Source organism: Dasypus novemcinctus, chromosome 18 (assembly GCF_030445035.2).
Source record: "Dasypus novemcinctus isolate mDasNov1 chromosome 18, mDasNov1.1.hap2, whole genome shotgun sequence".
Lineage (NCBI taxonomy): Eukaryota > Metazoa > Chordata > Mammalia > Cingulata > Dasypodidae > Dasypus > Dasypus novemcinctus.
This window is the reverse complement of record NC_080690.1, coordinates 57,995,116-58,020,057: the sequence shown is the minus strand read 5'-3', so window position 1 is coordinate 58,020,057 and position 24,942 is coordinate 57,995,116. Positions and strand designations below refer to the sequence as shown.

The following is a 24,942-nucleotide window of genomic DNA, read 5'->3' as shown; positions in this document are numbered from 1 at the left end:
CAGTCAAAGGGTATTCTGCAAAATACCAGAAATTGGTTGGTTTTTATAAAGGGTATTTATTTGGGGTAGGAGATTACAGATACCAGCCCATAAAGCATAAGTTTCTTCCCTCACCAAAGTCTGTTTTCACATGTTGGAGCAAGATGGTTGCTGACGTCTTCTGCCGACGTCTGCAAAATAGATACAGGTTTCCTGGGTTCCTCTCTTCTAGGGTCTTGCTTCTCTCTGCATTCAGGGTTCCTCTCTTCCTGTGGCTTGCTTCTATTTCCTATGTGGGCTTACTTCCCAGGGTTCCAGCTTAAAACTCTAGCATCAAACTCCAACATCAAAACTTCAACATTAAGAACCCTCAACTCTGTCCTTTGCTATGTCTTTTACCTGTGAGTTCCCACCCCAGGTGGGGACTCAATGCCCTAATGACTTGGCCCAATCAAAGCCGTAATCATAACTCAATCATGCCCAGGTATAGACCAGATTACACACAAAATCCAATATCTCCTTTGGAATTCATAACCATATCAAACTGCTACAATGGGTATTTTATCTGATAATATTTCCTCTCTCACTTTCATCTTTCTTTCCTTCTTTCTTTGTTCTTGGTTTGAAGTATTATGGAGTGGGAGTTTTCAGAGTGATCATAACATAATACTCAGAACATCCATTTCTTCATAGAAAATTATAAAACATATAAGGAGACATAAATGTATGGCCTAGTCACAGGAAAAAAGGGAATTCAATGGAAACTATTTCAGAGGAAGCTCTGTCTCTGGAAATGCTCATCAAGGAAATTAGGCCAACACTCTTAGTATGAATGAAATAAAGGAAAATATGAACAAAAGCTAAAGTAATTAGGAAAACAATATATGAACAAAAGGAGTATTTCAAAATGAGATAGAAATTATAAAGAAACAAATGAAAATTCTGGAACTGAAAATGCTATAATAAATTTCAACGGAGGGGTTCAATTGAAGGCTGAAGGAGATAGAAGAAAGAATCAGTGAACTTGAAGTTAAAATTGGAATTGTTTTCTTTGAAGAACAGGAAGAAGAAGAATGAAAAATCAATGAGTAGGACCAGAGGAACCTGTGGGACACCATCAAGCACAACAATATACACAACATAGGAGTCCTAGAAGGAGAAGATCGTGATAAGGGTTCAGAAAAATATGTGAAGAAACAATAGCTGAAAATTTCCCAAATTGGATGAAAGATACAAATATACAAATCTAAGATACTCAACAAACACCAAGCAGGGTGAATCCAAAAAGATCTACACTGAGACACATTATAACCAAACTGTCAAATGCCAAGGATAGAGACACACTCTTAAAACCAACAAGGGATAAATAATGTGTTACATATAAGTAGTCTTTAAAAAGACTAACATTCAATATCTTAACAGGAGCCATGGAAGCTAGAAGATCATGGGAGGACATATCTAAAGTACCGAGACAAACAAACAAAAAAATTGTTAACCAAGAATAGTATATCCAGCAAATTTACTTCAAAAGATGAGGGAGAAATTAGAACATTTATGGAAAAACAAAAACTGAGAGTTCAACACCATTAGAACTACTTCACAGGAAATGCTGAAAGTTACCCTTTAAGTTGAAAGGAAAGAATACTAGACAGTAATTAGAAACTGTTAAAAGAAACATCTACAGTGTAGGTCATAAAATGGGTAAATATAAATGCCAGTATCATTGCATTATTTTCATTTGTAATACTGTCTTTTACTTCTTATGTGGCTTAAAACTCAAATGCATAGAAAACAAGAATAAATATTATTGAGAAGTAATGCGTGACAATAACAATATAAAAGAAAGGGACAGAGAGATACAGGAATAGAGTATGTGTTCGGTATTAGAGTCAATTGGAATCAACACAATCTAAATTGCAATAGATTTAGGATATTAAATTTAATACCTATTGAAACCATATATTAAATACCTAGAAAATCAACACAAAAGGAAAGAAGTGATTTAAAAGGGCTCATTAAAAATCATCTATACAAAAAGGAAGGCAATAATGGGGGAAAGGAAGGACCAAAACTAAAAGGTATAAGACATATCTAACACAATTATCAAAATGGCAAAAGTAAGCCTTGCCTTATTATAAACTACCTTACATGTGAATGGATTAAACACTTCAATCAAAAGACGGATATTGGCAAAATGGATAAAGAAACATTACCCAGTTATATGCTGCTTTCAAGAGACTTATGTCCTCCCTCCGCCGGCCAGGCCCTGGTCTCCCACCCCCCACCCCCCACCCCCACAGCCCGCTCCGCTGGGCACCCCTCCCACCCGCCCTGCTACAATCCCGCTCTTCCCTGTGTGCCCTTCCCGGCCATGGGGCGCTCAGTCACAGGGCGCGATGGCCGCCCGGGTCACGCTGCAGGTTAGCGACCCCGAGCAGCCCCGAGCGCAGACAGCCCCTGCCTGCCACAGTGGCCGAGCTGCCCATGCTGGATACCTCCAGGCAACGGCTGCAGTTTGGCTCACTGTTCCGTGAGTGCCAGGCGATCGTGGTGTTCATGCGGCATTTCCTGTGTTATATCTGCAAGGAATACGTAAAAGATCTGGCCAAAATCCCCAAGAGTTCTTTCCAAGAAGCAGACATCACCCTTAAAGTGCTTGGATGATCGTCTTACCATCATATTGAGCCTTTCTGCAAACTGACTGGGTATTCTCATGAAATCTATGTTGATCCTGAGAGATAAATTGATAGAAGACTGGGAATAAAAAGAGGTGAAGAAATTGCTGCCTCAGGACAGAGGCCCCATGTAAAGTCAAACATACTCTCAGGAAGCATTCGGAGCCTGAGGCTGGCAATGACTGGCCCTCTTTTTGATTTTCAAGGAGACCCAGCTCAGCAAGGCGGAACCCTCATTTTTAGGTCCAGGTAATAACATTCATTGTATACACAGAGACTGAAATCGATTGGATCACAAGCCCATCAACTCTGTTCTACAGCGTGTAGGAGTTCAGCATGTGGACTTTACAAGCAGACCTTTAGTTATCCATGTGTGACTCCAGACAGAATCTCTTGTTTTCGGTTGGACCCTGGGAAATATGACCTTAAATATTTGGGATGTAGCATCCTTGTCTCACTTGCTGACCTTTCGAGTCTCCAAGGAGTTATGAAAACATGTAGAGATAATGCGGCAATCAAATTGCATGTTGAGAGGCTATAAAGCTATATAAAGCTATAAAATGAAAAGTAACGTGTTTTTTTTGTATGTGCATACTATCGCATTATGATATATCCATTCAACAATTTTTTTTGCCATTAAAATCATACATTTTTATAAGACCATTAAGGGCAAGAGAAAACTCAAGATCATTTTATTCAGTGAAAAAGCAGGATATAAAATTGTATAAACAATATAATTCCATTTTATATGTACATATTTATATTTTTTTATGCTTAGGAAAAAAATCAATAACAATAAATACACCAGAATATTGTCTCTATGTAGTAGGATTATAGAAATTTTGGGTTTTTTAAAAAGTTTTTAAAAAAAGTTATTTCTCCCCCTTTCCCCCCTCCCCCAGTTGTTTGCTTTCTGTGTTCATTTGCTGTGTGTGTTCTTCTTTGTCCGCTTGTATTCTTGTCGGCAGCACCCGGAATCTGTGTCTCTTTTGGTTGCATCATCTTGCTGCATCAGCACCACTCCTGGGCAGGCTGCACTTTTCTTCACGCTGGGCAGCTCTCCTTATGGGGTGCACTCCTTGTGTGTGGGGCTCCCCTATGTGGGGGACACCCCTGCATGGCAGGGCACTCCTTGGGTGCATCAGCACTGCACGTGGGCCAGTTCATCACATGGGTCAGGAGGCCCTGGGTTTGAACCCTGGACCTCCCATGTGGTAGGCAGATGCTCTATCCATTGGGCCAAATCCGCTTCCCTACAGAGTTTTTATTTTCTTCTCCATACATTTCCATATTTTCCAACTGCTCTATAATAAGCAAAATTAATTTTTTAGGCCAGGAAAAGATTGTGAAAGTTACATGAAGAATATTTTCCTATATAACAAGCTCCACAAAGTTGCAAAGTAAATAGGCTGCAGTCCACATGTTTTCATCCTGATTACTAAGAGAAAATGTGGCAAATGGAATACCTTTCAAATAGCCCATGTTCAAAGCATCTTGTCATCACACACACACTATCAATTTCACTAGAAATTTTTTTCACTTGTTTTGTAAAAGAAAAAAATGTTTGCTTTAGGTATTTAAAATATCAGTGTGCTTTTGAAAGGAAATTTTAAAATTTGTTTAAAATAGGAAACATTTTTAACTTGAATGTACATTGTGGTTTTGTTGTACATGGCTAGACAGCTGCTCTGTAACCTCCAAATTGCTTTTAGGAGAGGATTATTATCATTTATTGTTCTAGAATCTTAATACATTTTAATGTTAGAGGTGTCCCAGAATTTCTGATGAAATGTACAGCAAATGAAAATATTTTTTTAAAGATTTATTTATTTCTCTCCCCTTCCTCTCCCCTCCCCCCCTTCTCCTCCCCCTCCTTCTTCCCCTTCCAGTTGTCTGCTCTCTGTGTCCATTTGCTGTGTGTTCTTCTGTGTCCACTTGTATTCCTGTCAGCGGCACCGGGAATCTGTGTCTCTTTTTGTTGCATCATCTTGTTCGTTATCTCTCCATGTGTGCGGTGCCACCCTGGGCAGGCTGCACTTTTTTTCACTCTGGGCGGCTCTCCTTAAGGGGCACACTCCTTGCACATGGGGTTCTCCTACACGGGGGACACCCCTGCATGGTACGGCACTCCTTGTGTGCATCAGCACTGTGCTGCACCAGCTCATTACACAGGATTTGAACCCTGGACCTCCCATGTGGTAGATGGATACTCTATCCATTGAGCCAAATCCGCTTCCCAAAATGAAAATATTGGTAATTATTGACAAGAATAATACTGTTTTGAACTTAGGAAACTTTTATATAAAGCCTGTGAAGTCACACAGAAAATACATTCTTAATGTCTCCAAATTTTTGAATGTTGTTTTCATGTATATGTACATGGACCATTATGCTTTTAATTAATAAAAATGAAATTTCTCTTAAAATTTATTTTTAAAAAGAGACATATCCAAAGACAAAAAGGTTGAAAGTGAAAGGATAGGAAAAAACACTACATGCAAATAGGAACAAAAAAAGTTCTGGTGTGCATGGGTGGAGGCATAGAGGAGAGGGCACACCTAGGGCAGGCTTCTATGGAATATGCAAGTGTTTACCTTACCATAGTGTGTTATATCAGTGGGTTGAGACCCACACAATAAACAAGAAAATATTAAACTCCCAACTTGGGGAGTCCTTCTACATTCTCAAATAGAGGGCAAGAGATTCTCAAGAACATAGGCAATGCCTAATAAAAGAAAACAGACCAATATGTCAAGTCCTCAATATTATTGCAAGTAACTATGAATCTTATTCTTCAAAAAGTGAAAATTTGTGGTTACCATAGGTCCTGAGGAGAAGGGGAAGGAAGAATAGAATACACTGAACACAGGGAATTTTTTAGGGCATTAGAATTGTTCTGCATGATCTTCCAATACAAGATACAGGACATTTTAAATTTCATCAAAATTTATAAAAGTGTACAGTCCAAAATGTAAACCATAATGTAAATCATTGACCAAGGTTAGTAGCATTGCTTCAATATTTGCACATCAATTGTAACAAATGTACCATCCACATTGAAAAATATTATTAATAGGGTAAATGGGAAAGGGGGAAGGATGTTGGGCATATGGGAATCCCTATATTCTGTATGTGACTTTTCTGTAACCTAAATCTCTTTGAAAAGAAAATGAAAAAAATAAGAAACTGGGAGAATATATGGAAGAAAATGTCAATGCATGTACAAGAAAATAGATCTTACAGTGATGAAAGACACAACGTCAAAACATTTATAATTATTTCAAAATTTTTCGTTTTTTATATTATTTTTTAAATTATTATTATTATTTCATCTTCTCATTAATTTTAGTTGGCTATTTTGCTGGTTTCATTTTTTAAGATGTTTTGGAACACAGAAGGGTCACAACTGTGGCAGGGGAAGATCATTGGTGTGAGGTGTCAGTGATAGGGGATACATGGGAGTTGATTAACCTGGGGCATACTGCTAAGGCATATGAATGTGTTCAGTTGTTCTTGGGACATTGTCATGGTGGGTGTAGATACACACAATAACCAAAAGAATATAAAATTCCCATCCTGGGGAGCTCTGCCACATTCTCTAATGTGACAGCAGCAAGCCCCTGAGTACAGGGACAGTGTCTAGCAAAGGAGGATGGACCATCACAATAGGCCCTTGATATTGATGACTGTACTTATGAACCTTTTCTTTTGAAATTGAAACTTAGCTTAGTATTATATGTTGCCTAAGAGTTACCTCCTGAAAGCCTATTTATTGCTCAAATGTGTTCTCCCTCTAAGCCAAATTCAGCATATAAATGCATTACCTTCCCCCTTATGTGGGACATGATGCCTGGGGATGAGCCTCCCTGGCACTGAAGGATTATTACCAAGTACCCACTAGCAATGCACCTGAAAAAAGACCTTGACTTAATGGGTGAAAGAATAAATACAAATGAGTTTTTATGGCTAAGAGATTTTAAAGTGAGTCAGGAAGTCATTCCAGAGGTTACACTTATGCACATCTCAGCAGGATCTCATTGACTGCCAAAGTAAATATTGCCTCAAATAGCAGGGCTTCTGAGGGCTTTAGAGACATCCAGACACTATAGGAAGGGCAGACAGCTCAGGAATTTGGCACCCTGCCAGTGGGCACATCTTTGGAATATATGCCCCCAGTGTGACAGAGTTGGATTCATTTGTGGTTTCCATATGCAAGGTTTTCCTGCCCCTTCCATTTGAACTTTTAGTTAGTACTAGACTTGATAGGGGTATGGTCAAGAGAGTTAACTCTCAAATGACTGTGTCATTTGGGCGCTGAATCTCAACAGAGTTGCAACACCTACTCTCTAGTTCATTAGACTCACCCAGGACAACTAACAAGGAGATGATAATGGATAATGCCCATCCCAAGGAAAAGACAGTCTGCAACTGCAAGCAAGTTAATCCTCTCCATAAGCCTCATGGGATGTAAGTCCCTTCTCAATTAGAGGTACAGTGGGCATCACCATCCCAGCATCTTCACTATTGGGGAATGAATGATGAACTAGAGTAGACTTACTGTTATTCTACTATAGACATATTATTCTAGCAATGGAAGAACTTTTATCAGTGATTTGGAGGCAGTGGCCACCAGAGGTTCTGAGGTGAGGGAAAGTAAAAAACAGGTGCAATATGTGGGCATTTTTGGGAAACTGGAATTGTCCTGAATGATGTTGGAATGAAGAATACAGACCATTATATATTTTGTTATATCTTACACAATTGTGTGGGACAGAGTGTAAACCCTAATGTAAACTATGCAAACTATAATCCATGCTTAGTTGCAACTGCTCCAATGTGTGTTCACTAATGAAGGATGTTGTTAATGTGGGAAAGTGTGGGAGGGGTAGGGAGTGGGACATATGGGAATCTCTTTTATTTTTTTATGTAGCATTTATGATATCTAAAGTATTTTTCAAACAATTTTAAAAAGTATTTAAAAAAGAGGCATGAGGGAGCTATATTAAAATCAGACAAAATAGACTTTGATTCAAAAACTGTTACAAGAGAAAAATAAGAGCATTGTATATTAATTAAAATGTCAGTACAACAAGAAATTCTAACAATTATAAACATATATGCCCATAACAACAGACACCACAATTTATGAGGCAAACATTGACAGAATTGATGAGAAAAATAGTTAAATATACCACTTTCACTCATGGTAAAACATCTAGAAAGACGATAAACAAGGAAATAGAGGACTTGAACAACACTGTAAACCAACTAGATGTAACAAACATACATAGAAGACTTCACCCAACAATAGCAGAATACACATTCTTTTCAAGTGCACTTGGGACATTCTCTGGGATAGTGCACAGGATGGACACTAAAAAATCTCAATAACTTTAAACATATTGAAATCATATAAAGTAACTTCTCCAAACACAACATAATGAAGCTAGAAATCAACAACAGAAGGAACACTGGAAATTTACAAATATGTGGAAATTAAACAGTACACACTTAAATGACAAATAGATTAAAGAATAAATTAGAAGGGAAATTAGGAAATACTTAGAGATGAATGAAAATGAAGACACAACATATCAAAATTAAAGGAGACAGACAAGGTAGTGCTCAGAGGGAAATTTATAACCATGAATATTTATATTTTAAAAGAAAAAAGATAGAAAATTAAGAGGAAGTAGAGGGAAGCAAATTTGGCTCAACTGATAGAGCATCTGCCTACCATATAGGAGGTCCAGGGTTCAAACCCAGGGCCTCCTGACCCATGTTGTGAGCTGGCCCACGCACAGTGCTGATGCACACAAGGAGTGCCATGCCACACAGAGGTGTTCCCCATGTAGGGGAGCCCCACACTCAAGGAGTAAGCCCTGCAAGGAGAGCTGCCCCACACGAAAAGAACACAGCCTGCCCAGGAGTGGCGCCGCACACACAGAGAGCTGATGCAGCAAGATGACACAGGTGCTGCTGACAAGAATGCAAGTGGACACAGAAGAACACACAGTGAATGGACTCAGAGAGCAGACAGTTGGGGGAAGGGGAGAGAAATGAATAAAAAAATAAATCTTTAAAAAAAAGAGGAAGTAGAAAAAGCAAATTTAATTTAGCAGAGGAAAGGAAATAATTGAGAATAGAGCAGAGATAACAAAATAAAGAAGAGAAAAACAATTGAGAGAATCAATAAAACAAAAAGTGAGTCCTTTGAAAAATCAATAAAATTGACAAAACTTTAGCTACACTGATAAAAGGGAAAATATACACATAGCGAACATCATAAAGGAAAATGGTGATATAATACTGACCTTCCAGAAATAAAAACTTTATAAGAGAATTCTATCACCGATTGTATGCCAATAAATTAGATAATCCTGAAGTAGTGGAAAAATTCCTAGAAATGCACTAATTATCTGTATTGACTGTATTGAGAAATAGAAAGTATACAACAAGTACAGAGAATGAATCAATAATAAAAAATCTTCCTCCTAAGGAAAGACCAGAACCAGATGACTTCACTGATGAATTCTACCAAACTTTAAAGAAGAATTAGTATGAATCTTTCTCAAACTCTTCCAAAGTATTCAAGAGGAGGGAACACGCCCTAATTCATTCTATGATGCCAGTATTGTTCTGATACCAAAGCCTAGAAAGACAAAACAGGACTCCAGCACCTACAATCTGATTTATTGGACTTACCACACTCAGCTAAGATGGAGTTGAAGAAGGACAATCACCACACCATTGAGCCTAGAGTGATTACAACTGAAAATGGGAGGATTGCATCCAGCATCCATGTGGAATCTGAGCCTCCTCTTGACATAGAGGTGCAATGGACACAACCAATCCAATGTCCACATAGAAGAGGTGGCATTGGAATGGGAAAAGTGGACATGATGGACGATGGGTATGGGGAAAGGCAGGAAGAGATGAGAGGTGGAGGTGTCTTTGGGACATGGAGCTGCCCTGGATGGTGCCTCAGAGGTAATCACCGGACATTGTAAATCCTCACAGGGCCCACTGGATGGAATGGAGGAGAGTATGGGCCATGATGTGGACCATTGTCTATGAGGTGCAGAGGTGCCCAAAGATGTACTTACCAAATCCAATGGATGTGTCATGATGATGGGAACGAGTGTTGTTGGGGGGGGAGGGGGGGGTGGGGGGGTGGGGTTGAATGGGACCTCACATATATATATATTTTTAATGTAATATTATTACAAAGTCAATAAAAAATAAAATAAAATAAAAAAAAGAAAGACAAAACAGGAAATGCAAATTACAGACCAATTTCTCTTATGAGTATAGATACAAAAATCCTTAACAACATATTTGCAAACTGAATCCAACAGCATATTAAAAAGATTACCATTGGGGTTTATCCTAGAAATGCAATGTTAGTGCCTTTGAAAATAAATCACTGTAATATACTACATAAGTACAGTGAAGAAAAAAACCCACATGATTATTTCATTAGATGCAGAAAAGATGTCTGCAGAGGGCAGGCCCATCCTGGCATTTTGAATGCAATGCCAGTGCTTGTAGAGGGAAGAGCTGCTGCTCCAATAGGTCAGGAAAACAAAATATCAAGCCATAGATTACTCTCAGGCATTGAAATCTAATGAAATTTGCTCTATAGGATTTGGACTTGCTGGGAACCCATGACTTCTTTTTTCCTTGTAATTTCTCCTTTCTGAAATGGAAACTTTGTAAGTAGATAACTTATTTTCTAGGTTTTCTGGGTCTACAGATGGAGAACTATGCCCCAGGATGGACCACAACAACCATGACTGATTTAATGATATTTTGGTTTTAGCATTGTTACAGAAATGGCTTAAGGTTTTTGGGAGGTTGGGATTAGGTGAACATATTTTGGGAAGGACATGGCTTTGGGGTCCAGATGGCAGACTATTATGCATTGAATCATTTCCCCAACAAAGACATGTTCAGGTCTCACCCCAGTTCTATGGATATGAACACATTTCTAAGTAGGAACTTTAAAAATGTTATTAGTTAAGGTGAGACTAAACTGATTCAGAGTGAGCCTTAATCCATTGTGACTAAAAGCTGTTTAAGTAGAGGGAAATTAGAGTCAGCAGTGGAAGATAGACAGATGGTCAAGTGATGGAGGTAGAGAATGAGTAATGGATTTCCAGAAAGCCACCACCACAATGCTACAGACCAGAGAATATATGATCCTGCTGCCTTTGATTCTAAACTTCTATCCTCCAAAGCTGTGAGACAAATTCCTGTTGTCTAAAACCAACCAGTCCATGGTTATTTGTTATAGCATACTGAGAAAACTAAGACAAGCACTACTTGGTTTATTTCTTGGAGGCCTTTTGTAAACATGGCAAATGGAAAGTGGTCAAGTGTTCTGATCTACCAGCAAGATTCTAAGGTCATTTTTATGGCTCATTTTCAAAAACTCTGGGAGAGTTCCTGAGGCAAAAACTTGTATCAACCAAAAAGTTACGTCAAATCCTTCATGCAAATGGTACTGTGCATTAGGATTTATGTTCTGGGGTATGGAGTTGATTAGGAACGAAGTAGAAACTATGTCATCATTAATACATTTAAGTATGATACAGTGCATAAGCAGTCCTGCTTTGGGTCATGTTTAGGATTTAATTCTGGCTCATATCTCCTACATAATAGTCTATATCCTTGTTGCATGTGTGAATGTCTGTGTGTTACTTAACCTTTCTGAGCTACAATTTATTTCTCTGTAAAATGATAATATTGACCATATAGAGCAGGTGTAAAGATTAAAAGTGTCATATAAAATCTTCTATTGCAGGGCCTATCAACTAATAAAGAAAATGAATACCTGGTGCCAACCTCTTATTCTACTGTGTTTATTGACTACTCACAGTATTATGAGGTAAATTCTATTATTATATTCATTTTTTAGTTGAGGAAGTTGTGGTTAACATAATGTTAGGGCTAGGATTTAAACTCAAAATTCCATCTCCAAATCCTATATTCTTAACTGCTGCTTTGAAAAAAGCTTATCTATTAGAGTAGTTAGCATGCTTTCTTTTTTCTTTTATTTCTTTACAGATATGGTTAACCGTATAAGTAATTCTGGGATCATATGTTTCTAATGACAAGAAGTTGACTGGTGGTTTTCTCCTTATCTGCAAATTTTTTTTTTTTTTAACACAACAAAGAGACCTGGACCTAGTCTGACTTATTACTTTTCTAGATATTTTGTCTGAATAGCCACTGGAAGCAGAGTATTAAGGGATGTGGTGGATCCTGTATCCACAGACTGTTCACGTAGATTCTGTTCTAATTATATCTGTTTCTGGGTCAACCTTTATGATAGTTTATTTATTTATTTATTTTTAAGATTTATTTTTTATTTATTTCTCTCCCCTTCCCTGCTCCCCCTCCCAGTTGTCTGCTCTCTGTGTCCATTTGCTGTGTGTTCTTCTGTGTCTGCTTGTATTCTTGTCAGTGGCACCCAGAATCTGTCTTATTCTGTTGTGTCATCTTCCTGCATCAGCTCTCTGTTTGTGCAGTGCCATTCCTGGGCAGGCTGCACTTTTTTCATGCTGGGCAGCTCTCCTTATGGGGCACAGTCCTTGCACGTGGGGCTCCCCTATGCGGGGGACACCCCTGCATGGCACAGCACTCCTTGCACACGTCAGCACTGTGCGTGGGCCAGCTCATCACATGGGTCAGGAGGCCCTGGGTTTGAACTTGGACCTCCCATGTGGTAGGCAGATGCCCTATCCGTTGGGCCAAATCTGCTTCCCTGTATGACAGTTTAGAGCCAAGCTTTTACTGTCCTTTGTGTAAAAGACTATTTCTGAAGCTGGATATTATAGGGATATGATTAGGAAAGTCTCCAAGGTGAGTAGTTTTCACATAAATTTATTATTAAAGGATAAACACAGATGTAATAATTTTAGGGGCCTCTTTAACACCTCTACTGAGGTGTTAATTTACTTACCTTAAAATTCATCCATTGTAAGTATATAATTCAATGATTTTTAGTAAATTTATAGAGGTGTGCCAGGTCATTTTAGAACATTTCATTCATATCAAGTAGAAATACTTTAGTTCAGGAGACTATATATATTTATTTGGAGATTTTGATCATTAGTTTGTTTGCACAGATGAACACTTACTAATAATAAGTGAATGATTAATTACATTTAGTTTTCAGAAATTTGAGTGTGATGTGTCTAGACATGGATTTCTTTGGATTGATCATATTTGGAGCTTACTTAGCTTTTTCAATCTGTAGGTTTACACCTTTTGTGAATTTGGGAAATATTTCAGGCATAATTTCTTCAAATATTTTTCATTCTTGTATTTTTTTCTCCTTTCTTTCTGGGACTCTGATGATATGAATGTTAGAGATCTGGTTACTGTTCCTAAGGTCTAAGAGCCCTTGCTCATTTTTTTCAATCTAGGTTTATTCCCTGTTTAGATTAGATAATTTATTTGACCTATCTTTAAGTTGATTATTTCCTCTGTCATGTCATCTCCATTTTACTATTGAGCCAATCAAGTGCTTTATTTAAAAAAATAGATTATGGTACTTTTCAGTGCTAAAATTTTAAAAATTCTTCCTTATATCTTTTATTTCTTTGCTGAGACTCTTTCTTTCACAATTTGATTCAAGAGTGTTCAAAATTATTTGATGAATTTTTGTAACTGCTTAAACTCTGTCAGAAAATACCAACATTTGTGTTTTGTGTTGATGGTTTTTTCCTATTGAAGTTTAGATTTTCCTGGTTCTTGGTATGATGAGTAATTTTGAATTGTATTCTTGACACTTTGAGTATTAGGTTATGAGATTTTGGTTCCTAGTCTGTGTCTGTTTAATTTGTAAGATACTGCCAAATTGTTTTCTACAGTGGCTGTGCCATTTTAATTCCTACTAGCAATGTATCAGTGTCCTAGTTCCCTCTCATCCTCACCAACACTTGGTATAGTCAGTTTTTTAAATCTTAGCCATTCTCATAGGTGTATAGTGTTACTATATATTTTTTAAAGATTTATTTTATTTATTTATTCCCCCCTGCTGCTTGTGCTTACTGTCTGCTCTGTGTCCATTTGCTGTGCATTCTTCTACATCTTTTTGTCTCCCTTTGGGCATCATCTTGCTGCACCAGCTCTCGAGGACAAGGGCTGTCAGGTCTCTGTGGTGCAAGCCAGCTGGCCTTCACCAGGAGACCCCGGAAATTGGCCTCCCAATGGTAGATGGGAGCCCAATTGCTTGAACCACATCTGCTTCCCTATGTTTTAATTTGCATTTTTCTAATAACTAAAGATGTTGAATATCTTTTCATGTATTTATTTAACAACTGTATATATCTTTTTTGGTGATATGTCTGTTGAAATCTTTTACCCATTTTTAATTTTGCATATTTGTTTGATTTAGTTTTCAGAATTCTTTTTTTTTTTTAAATTTATATGAAGACCAGTCATTGTGGTTTTTTTTTTTTTAATTTTTCCTTTTTTTATTGTCTTTTTAAAAAAATATAAATAGATCACACAAAGCATTAGGTTAAAAAACATAAAAAGTTCCCATCTACCCCACTCCCCACCACCCCCTACTCCTCACACATCAACATCCCCTTTATTCAGAGAGGAACATTGATTGCATTTGGTGAATACACCCTGGAGCACTGCCACACTGGATGGACCACAGTTTACCTTGTAGTTCACACTACCCCCCCAGTCCACCCAGTGGGTTATGGCAGGATAAAAAATGTTCTGCATCTGTTCCTGCAGTATCATTCAGGACATCTCCGAGTCCTGAAAATGTCCCATGTCACACCTTTTCCTCCCTCTCTCAGCCCTCAGCAACTCCTGTGGCCACCGTCTCCATATCAGTGATACAATTTCTTCCATTGCTAGAGTCACAACAGTTCTATAGTAGAATACCAGCAAGCCCACTCCAATCCATATTATATTTCTCCATCTTGTAGACCCTGGGATGGTAATGTCCACTCCACCTCTAAATCAAGAGAGGGCTTAGATCCCACATGGCTGATGGAAGCGATTCTCCTGCTTGCAGTTGTAGACACTCTTGGTTTCCTTGTGTGGTGGTTGACCATTTTCACTTCCCCATCAGCTGAACTGAGTACATTCAATGAACTGGAGAGCAGATGTTGCAACTCTGCTGAGGCTCAGGGCCCAGCTGGCACATAGAGAGTCCAGAGATTCAAGTCTCCTGAGCATACACAAACCCCAGCACCAACCACAGGTTCAGTAAAAGTGACAGAAGAGGCATGTATAGGGAGGTCACATCTAAGTCCAACTCCATCACAATCAGGAGCACAAATTCCACAGCAGGGACCACTGGAAAGGCAATGACCTCCAGAACCATCTGTCTTGATCATAGAAACTGTGTGTCTCCATAGCCCTCAGAGCACCAGCACCTGTGGTTGTATCTGCATTGGTTGTCTATGGGATCCTTCTGAGATGTGTGTAAGCACGACCCCTCTGATGATCCCCCCCAACTCATTTTGAAGTCTCTTAGCCACATGAACTCATTTGTCTTTACCATTTTCCCCCTTTATTCAAGGTCTTTTCTAGTTGCATCACCAGATTGTGATAGTAGTAATCCCCCAGCACTAGGGAGGCTCATCCCTGGGAGTCATGTCCCTTGCTGGTGGGGGAAGGTAATGCATTTACATGCTGAGTTTTCCTTAGAGGGTGGCCACATTTGAGCAACATGGAGGCCCTCAGGTGGTAACTGTTCAGCACCCTGCAGCTCTAGGCCTAGTTGAAATTTCAAAGACACAGGCTCATAAGCATACTTATCAGTATCAAGGGCCCATCATTGGACCACCCTTCTTCACTGGTCTTTGTCCTTCCACTTGGGGAATTGTTGCTTTCCATTGGGGAAGGCAACAGAGCTCCCCAGGATGGGAACTCCGCACTCTCTTTGATTTCACGTGTAACTCTATCCCCTATGACAATACCCAACAAAATCCGAACATACCTATATATCCTATATGCATGCCCTGGACAACTCCCTTGAAAATTCTTTTTATATTCAGGACATAAAGCCTGTATAATATATGTGATTGCAAAATTTTTATTAAGTCCAATTTATCAATTTGTTCTTCAAGGATCATACTTACAGTGCCAAATCTAAGAAATTTTTGCCTACCTAATTCATTGTTCTAGAAATTTTATGGCTTTAGAATTTATATTTAGGTTTATGATACATTTTCAGTTCATTTTTGGTAATATGGTGTGAATCAAAGTCATTTTTTATGCATTTTCATAGTACTATTGAAAAGGCTATCCTTTCTGCACTGATTTTCTTTTGCACATTTGTCAAATTCAGTTGTCCATGTGTATGAGTTTATTTCTGGACTCTCTCTTCTGTTCCATTCATCTAGTTGTCTAACATGATGCCAGCACTGCAGTCTGAATACTGGAGTTGTATAATAAAATCTTGAACTCAGGTTCCAACTTTGTTCTTTTTCTCTAAAGTTGCTTTGACTACTTTAGGTTCTTTGCATGTCTATGCAAATTTTAGAATCAATTTGTCAATTTCCACAAAAAAATCTCCTTTTATTCTGATTGGTATTTCATTAACTCTATGTAGATGAATTCAGAAAGAATTTACATCTTAACAGTATTGAATCTTCTAATCTCTTAACATGGTATACTCCTACATTTTTAAGGTCTTTAGTTTCTCTCAGTAGTGATTTTTAGTTTCCATGGCATGTATCTGGCACTTTAATAGAGTAATCACTATGTATTTAATATTTTTTAATAGTGGTATGAATGAGACTTAAATCACTATTTGTTTATTGCTCATTGTAGCAGTTCGATATGATTATGAATTGCAAAAATAGATATTGGGTTATTTTGTAATCTGATCTGTACTGGGCCTGATTGAGTTATGATTAGGGCTTTAATTGGGGACATCATTAGGGAATTGGGCCCCTGCCCCTTGGTGGGTGAGGACTTACAGATAAAAGGCATAACAAAGGATAGAGTTGGAGGTTCTGAATGTTGGAGTTTTGATATTGGAGTTTGATGTTGAAGTCTTAAGCTGGAGCCCTGGGGAAAAAGACAGAGCTGTTTGCCTGATAGTCTTTAGCTGACCTTGTGGAGAGAGGCAAAGCCTAGAGAGCCTCACAGTCTATAGCTGTCCTTGTGGAGAAAACAGGAACTGAGTAGAGATACCCAGGAAGCCTGAACTCTTGCAGACATTGGCAGCCATCTTGCTCCAGCACGTGAAAATAGACTTTGGTGAGAGAAGTAACTTACAATTTATGGCCTGGTATCTGTAAGTTCCTACCCCAGATAAATACCCTGTATAAAAACCAACCAATTTCTGGTATTTTGCATCTGCACCCATTTGGCTGACTAACACACTCATTGATAGAAAATAATTTGATTTTTGAATATAGGTCTTTTATCCTGCAACTTTGATAAACCCACTACTTAGTGCTAATAGTTTTCTGTAGATGCCATCAAATTTTATTTTGTTTTTTGTTTTGGTTACATTTAAAAGGTCTTGTTTAGGAAATATTTTCTTGTCAAAAGAGATTCAAATGCTTTGTTTCAGAAACATTATTTTGCCTTTGTTTTTAAGTCAGCTGATCTGGAATACATTTTTATGTGTTGTATAATATAGGGGCCCAAATGTAGTTTTATATGGATACTCTACTTTTCTAGAACAACTTATTTAAGAGACAGCTCATTCCTCCAGCTCTGCAGTGCTATGTCATTAATAACATGTCCCTAGATGCATAGACCAATTTCTGAGATCCACTTTGGTACCATTAAATTTCCACTTGTACAATACCATACTGTATTACTATCTAAAAATTCATTTAAAACGTATCTTAATATCCTCCCACCTTGTTCTTTGCATTTCTACGTAAAATTTAAAACCAGCTGTTCAATTTAACAAAATAAAAAATTTTACATGGCATGCTAGGATATATAGTTCCATTTTATGGTAACTGGCACGCTTACAATATGGATATATTATTGTGGTATACATCTTACTTTACTTAGATCTTTTTAATTTTCCCTCAATATAATTTTGTACTTTTCTGTATTTCTTAAACATCTTATTGTATTTATTCCTATCAGATTATTTAATGATATTGTAAATGCTCTAACTTAAAATTTTCTTTTCTTTCTTTCCTCAAAGAGAAAACCAACAGAAGAACACTAGCATTTTGATGCAAACACAAGATCTCTTCCAAAGATCTACTTCCTATGTAATAAACAGCTTCTGGTTTGCTATTGGGACCTAGGAGATGAAATGAATCATCATGGGACAATGCATGACCATGAAAATTGATTTATCATGACATGGGTTTATGTGCCAATAATCTGGAATATGTGCAGAGCAGAAGTTCCTTATTAACTCCTAAAGATACAAATAGTTTCATGATCAATTGGCTCGGATTCCCATGGCATCTGTTCCATTATACTCTTGCTTAAGTCACTTCTTTGGTACTATGGCAACTGCAAACAGTTGACTAAGGAAGAACAAAATTGAGTGTGTTGTGCTTTGTCTAGCTGGTACTGGACTACTGTAGCATTACTTCTCTTCACAGGGGTGGTGCTGAAGGACCACAAAGAATTAAAATTCTTCCAGTGTCAGCACTTCTTGGAGGAAGTGATGGTCATATACCAGTGCATGGGCAATAAGCATGGGCTTACTTATATGAACTGAAATCTAGAAGGGGAAAGATTGGAGGGCTAGTGCCAAAGAGATAAAACATTTATGGACATAGACTGTGAGGATACTTGTGTTCCACATAAATGCTCATCAAAAGGCACTCATTTCAGCAAAGACTCTGTGGTAATTTCAAACTGCATATACCTCAGAAAATCATGTTCTTAAAGCTAATCCATTCCTGTTGGTGTAAGCCTATTGTAAGACCTTTTAATGAGGTTATTTCAGTTAAGGCATGGCCCAGAGTGGGTGTGAATGCTCTTACTGGAGTCCTTTATAAGAGAATGAAATTCAGGTAAAGAAAGGGAAATCCAGGAAAGCAAGAAGCTGAAATCAATGAAACCCAGAGGAGAAGGAAGAGACCAGCAGATGCAGCCATGTGTTTTGCCTTGTGGTAGAGGAGCCCAGGATCACTTTCAGGAAGAAAGCATTGCCTTGAAGATGACTTGATTTGCACATTTCTCTCAACCTCAAAACTGTAATCTTGTAAGCTGATAAATTCCCACTGGTAAAAGGCAACCCATTTGATGGTATCTGCTTTGAGCAGCTTGGCAAACTAAAACAGGCTTTAAATAAACAAGTTGACAGGATGGCACAAGCCTGTGGATGTCAGTCAATCTCTTTTCCCAGCTCCATCCTCATTTGCTCAAGGCTTTAATGAGCAGGGATAGAGGAATACATGAGACCAAGAATTTCCCTTCACCAAAACTAATCTGGCTATCTCACTACTGAGTGCCAAACCTGCAAAAGCTAAACAGAAGCCGGATGGCTCCTTTTTCTAGAACGGGCCAGAACCTTTCTGCTAGCATATGGACTACATGGAAAACTTTCATAATGGAGGGGACCATGATGGCCACAATGGAGGGAAACTAGCAATCAAGAGAAGGATTTTCATTATTGTCCAGCTTTGAGGAATGTACTGAATGCCTTTTTCCTTACAATCCCAGGCAATGGTGCTTCTAAATAAATAATCTTAAAGCAAATTAAATAAGGTAATAAACTCACACCCACAAGGTTTAATCATGGATCTTACCAAAGAAAAATAGCTGATCTTAATAGAATGTTAATCAGTTGTAGATTTACATAGTGCCAGGTGGCAGAAAAAACCTTGTGATGTTTGGGTATTGTACAATATGTTGCTGTTTCTCTAATAACCAGAACAGATGGGTCTGGGAAAAAAAAGGATGGTGTGGGTACTTTCAATACTTCATGTCATCAGGCTGGGTAGAAAACCCTCATACCAATTTCACATTTTTTGCTTTCTATTACCATAAATTTGGACTTGGCTCTTTTTAAACTTTTAGTTCCATTGGAAAGCTTCCACTAGGGGATAGAATGACTCCAGTGACCTTGTAATTGAATTTCCTACACTGCATGGTTATCAAAAAGCTGGGAGGAGTATGTTTGGAACTTAGAGGGATCTTCAACAATGGTTCTAGTATTTCCATGTCCACCTGTAAACCCGAATGAATTCCTACAGCAAACCCAAGGAGACAGGATGAATACTAATTTAGATTTTTCAGAAATTAAGGTTTGTGTTTACCTCAACTCCCAGCTGGGAGCAGAGTAAAATATAATAGTGTGGGCATATGTGTATTCACTGTAATATTCTTTCAGCTTTCCTGTTTGCCTGAAATTTCAGAGTAAAACATAGGACAAAAAAAAAAAAAAGTGGGGAATCCAAGCTGAGATAGTATATATGAGCAAAGGGAACTTGAAATAGTAATTAGTCTTATGATGAATTGCAATAAGAATTATAGCAGCTCTGCATACTTTCTTTTTTTTTATTCCTCCCCTTCTCTCACCCTACTGTGTTTGCTGTCTGTGTCCGTTCACTGTGTGATCTTCTGCATTTATTTCTGTTTTTTGTCTTCTCTTCTCATTTTTCAGCTCTAGGATTCACCAGGATTCGATCCTGGGGAACTCTGATATGGAGAAATGTTCCCTATCACTTGCATCACTTCAGTTCCTGGTTTCTGGTGTGCTTCACCTTGGCTCTCCCCTTCATCTCTCTTTTGTTGCACCATCATCTTGCTGTGTGAGTTACTTGCATGGGCACTGGCTCTCCACTTGGGTACATGGCTCATCATGTGGGCACTGGTTCACTGCACAGGCAAGCTTTCTCTTTTTGGTTTTTGTAAGAGGCCCCAGTGGTTGAACCTGGGTCCTCCCATATAGTAGGTGGAAGCCCTATCACTTGAGCCACACCTGCTCCCTATCTGCATACCTTCTTACCTATATATACATAAATTAATTTACTTTTGTCCCTCTTGTCTGTGACTTACATAAGGCATTTTGATGATGGTTAAAAATAAAATTTATAACAGGATAGAATAAACTAGACTGAAAATATTGACTATAGAAGAGGAAGCCCATTCACTAGTGACTGAAAGAACTTCACATTTCTTCTTTTGGGAGATGACTTTTTTTTTTAATTTAATATTTCATTATAGATGATTTAAAACCTGTGCTAATGTATAGAAAACAGAACCCTTAACTACAATTCTCAATTGCCTCTGGGTTCACTGTGTTATTCAGTGCCTAGATTATTCTTTAGCTTTCTTTCTATTGACATTTACTTCCCCAGACTACTTTTTTTTCAGCCACAATCCCATTTATAAACCAGTTGCTACTCACTATAATGTATTACTATCAACTCTATTCATCTGCACACTTTTACAGTCAAGTTAATTAAAACTTCTACATACATTAAGCATCCATAGTTGTTCTCAACCCTCCTCTTATCTCCTAATAACCTATACTTTAGGTTTTAATTCCATGTGTTTATTATTTATATTTAGTTCATATTAATGAGACCATGCAATACTTGTCCTTTTGTGTCTGGCTTACTTCACTTAGTATAATGTCTTCAAGACTCATCCATGTTATCACATATGTCCCAGTTTCATTTCTTCTTACTGCAGCATAGTATTCTATCATATGTCTATACCACATTATGTTTATCTTTTCATTGGTGGATGAACACTTGGGTTGTTTCCATCTTTTGGCAATTGTGAACAATGGTGCTATGAACATTGGTGTGCAGATGTCTGTTTGTGTCATGGTTTTTAGTTCTTCTGGATATATTCCTAGTAGAGGAATTGCTGGATCATATGGCAGTTCTATATTTAGCTTCCTGAGGAATGACCAAACTGTCTTCCATAGAGGCTGCACCATTTTATACTCCCACAACAGTGAAGGAGTGTTCCTATTTCTCCATATCCTCTCCAGCACTTATTGTTGTCTGTTTTTTTAATAACAGCCATTCTATGTGGTGTTAGATGATATCTCATTGTTGTTTTAATTTGTATTTCCCTAATAGCTAATGATATGGAGCATTTTTTTTATGTGCTTTTTGGCCATTTGTATTTCCTCTTTGGAGAAATGTCTATTTAAATCTTTTGCCCAGTTTTAAATTGGATTGCTTGCTCTTTTATTGTTGAGTTGTATGATCTCTTTATATAGAATGGAAATCAAACCCTTATTGGATAAGTGGTTTCCAAATATTTTCTCCCATCAACTGGGCCACCTTTTCACCTTCTTGATGAAGTCCTTTGAATCACGAAATGTTTACGTTTGAGGAGGTCCCATTTATTCATGTTTTCTTTCATTGCTCATGCTTTTGTTTTAAAGTTTAAGAATCTACCACCTATCACCAGGTCTTGAAGATGTTTCCCTACATTTTCTTCTAGGAGCTTTATTGTACTTCCTTTTATATTTAGGTCTTTGATCCATTTTGAGTTAATTTTTGTATAAGGTGTGTGATAGGGGTCTTCTTTCTTTCTTTTGGGTATGGATATCCAGTCCTCCCAACACCATTTGTTGAATAAACTGTTCTGCCCCAACTGGGAGGGCTTGACAGGCTTGTCAAAAATCACTTGGCCATAGATGTCAGGGTCTGTTTCTGAACCATCAATTCAGTTCCATTGGTCTATGTGTCTATCTTTATGCCAATACCATGCTGTTTTTACTGCTGTAGCTAGGTAATATCATTTAAAGTCTGGAAGTGAGAGTTCTCCAACTTCACTTTTCCTTTGTAAGATATTTCTGGCTATTCAGGTCCTCTTACCCTTCCAGATAAATTTGATAATTGTGTTTTCCATTTGTTTAAAAAGTGCTAGTGGAATTTTTAATGGGATTGCATTGAATCTGTATACCAATTTGGGTAGAATTGACATGTTGATGATATTTAGTCTTCCAATCCAGGAGCATGAATGTTCTTCCAATTATCTAGGTGTTTTAAAATTTTCTTTTAGCAGTGCATTATAGTTTTCTGAATACAAGTGCTTTGCATCCTTGGTTAATTTTATTCCTAAATATTTGATTCTTTTAGTTGCTATTGTAAATGGAATTTTTTTTCTTGACTTCTCCTCAGATTGTGCATTATTAGTGTATAGATTTTTGCATTTTGTTCTTTTATCCTGACACTCTACTGAAATCATTTATTAGCTCTAGCAGCTTTATTGTAGATTCTTCAGGACTTTCTAGATATACAATCATATCATCTGTGAATAGTGAAAGTTTTAATTCTTCCTTTCCAATTTGGATGTCTTTTATTTCTTTTTCTTGCCTGATTGCTCTAGCTAGAGCCTCTAGCACTATATTGGACAACAGTGGTGACAGTGGGCATCCTTGTCTTGTCCCTGATCTCAACAGGAAAGCTTATAGTCTTTCAGCATTGAGTACAATGTTAGCTGTGGGTTTTTCATATATGACCCTTACCATGTTGAGAAAATTTCCTTCAATTCCTAACTTTTGGAGTATTTTTACTAAGAAAGGTATTTTGACAAATGTCTTGTCTGCATCAATTGATAAGATCACGTGGATTTTCTTCTTTGATTTATTACTGTTGTGTATAATGCTGATTGATTTTCTTGTGTTGAACCAGCATTGCATGCCTGATCTAAAACCCACTTTATCATGATGGATAATTCTTTTAATGTGTCATTGGATTCATTAGCAAGTATTTTATTGAGAATTTTTGCATCTGTATTCATTAGAGAAATGGGTCTGTAATTTTCTTTTATGGTAATATCTTTATCTGGCTTTGGTATTAGGGTGATATTGGCTTCATAGAATGAGTTTGGTAGCATTCTTTCTTGCTCAATTTTTGGAAGAACTTCAGTAAGACTGGTATTAAATCTTTCAATGCTTGGTAGAACTCATCTGTGAACCCATCTGGTCCTGGGCTTTTCATTTTGGGGAGCTGTCTGATGACTGTTTCAATCTCTTTACATGTGATTGGTTTGCTGAGGTCTTCTATTTCTTCTAGTGTCAGTGTGGGATGTTTGTACATTCCTAGGAATTTTTCCATTTCATCTACATTGTCTAGTTTTTTACCATAAGGTTGTTCATAGTATCCTCTTATGATCTCTCTTATTTCTGTGGGGTCAGTATTAAGGTTCCCCTTTTCATTTTTTATTTCATTTATTTGCATCTTCTCTCTTTTTTCCTTAGTGAGTCTAGTTAAGGGTTTGTCAATTTTGTTAATCTTCTTGAAGAACCAACTTTTGGTTTTGTTAACTTTCTATTTTTCTTTTTGTTCTCAATTTCATTTATTTCTGCTCTTTGTTATTTCATTTCTTCTACTTGCTTTAGGATTAGCTTGCTATTATTTTTCTAGTTCCTCCAACTATGTAGTTAGGTCATGATTTTAGCTTCTTCTTTTTTAATGTAAGCATTGAGAGCTATAAATTTTCCTCTCAACACTGCCTTTGCAGCATCCCATAGGTTCTGATATGTTGTATTCTCATTGTCATTCATCTCGAGGTATTTGATTTCTCTTGATATTTCTTCTTTGACCCACTGATTATTTAAGAGTGTGTTGTTTAATCTCCATATATATGTGAATTTTCCCTTTATTTGCCACTTGTTGCATGGAATATCTTTTTCCAACTTTTCACTTTCAATTTATTGGTATCCTTGGGTCTAAGGTGAGTCTCTTGCAGACAACATATAGATGGCTTATATATTTTTTATCCATTCTGCCAGTCTGTGTCTTTTTTTTAATCCTCCACCCATTGTGGCTTTTTGTTCTCTGTGTCCATTTGCTGCATGCTCTTCTGTGTTTTTTGCTTGTCTCCCTTTTTGTTGTGATGCCTTGCTATGTGGGTTCTCCATGGCACATGGGGCAGTTATCACTCTGTGGCACTGGTGGGCTAGCAGCACTCTGCGGCACTTGGGTTGGTAGCTCTCCACAGCATGTGGGTGAGCCTGCCTTCACAGGACACGAACATAGGGCCTCCTATATGGTAGACAGGAGTCCAACTAATTGAGCCACAACCATTTCCCCAGTCTGTGTCTTTTGATTGGGGAGTTTAATCTATTAACATTCAATGTTATTACTGTAAAGGCAGTTCTTATTTCATCCATTTTGATTGTTGCATATTAACTGTCATTTTATATTTGACACTTTTAGTTACTGTTATTGATACAGTTGTCATTTCTAGACTCTCTTCCAGGCCTCTCTCTCCTGTCTTTTCTTTTCAGGCTGTAACATTCCCTTTAGTATTCCCTGCAAAGCTGGTCTTTTTGTTATAAATTCTCTCAGTTTCTGATTATCGGTGAATATTCTAATCTCACCCTCATTTTTAAAAG

The 24,942-nt window shown here is 37.6% G+C and overlaps 1 pseudogene; it reads left to right on the top strand.

The window, feature by feature from the left end:
- Positions 1–2,220: 2,220 nt before the first annotated feature.
- On the top strand, positions 2,221–3,031 carry LOC131274163 (peroxiredoxin-like 2C pseudogene; annotated as a pseudogene).
- Positions 3,032–24,942: the final 21,911 nt, after the last annotated feature.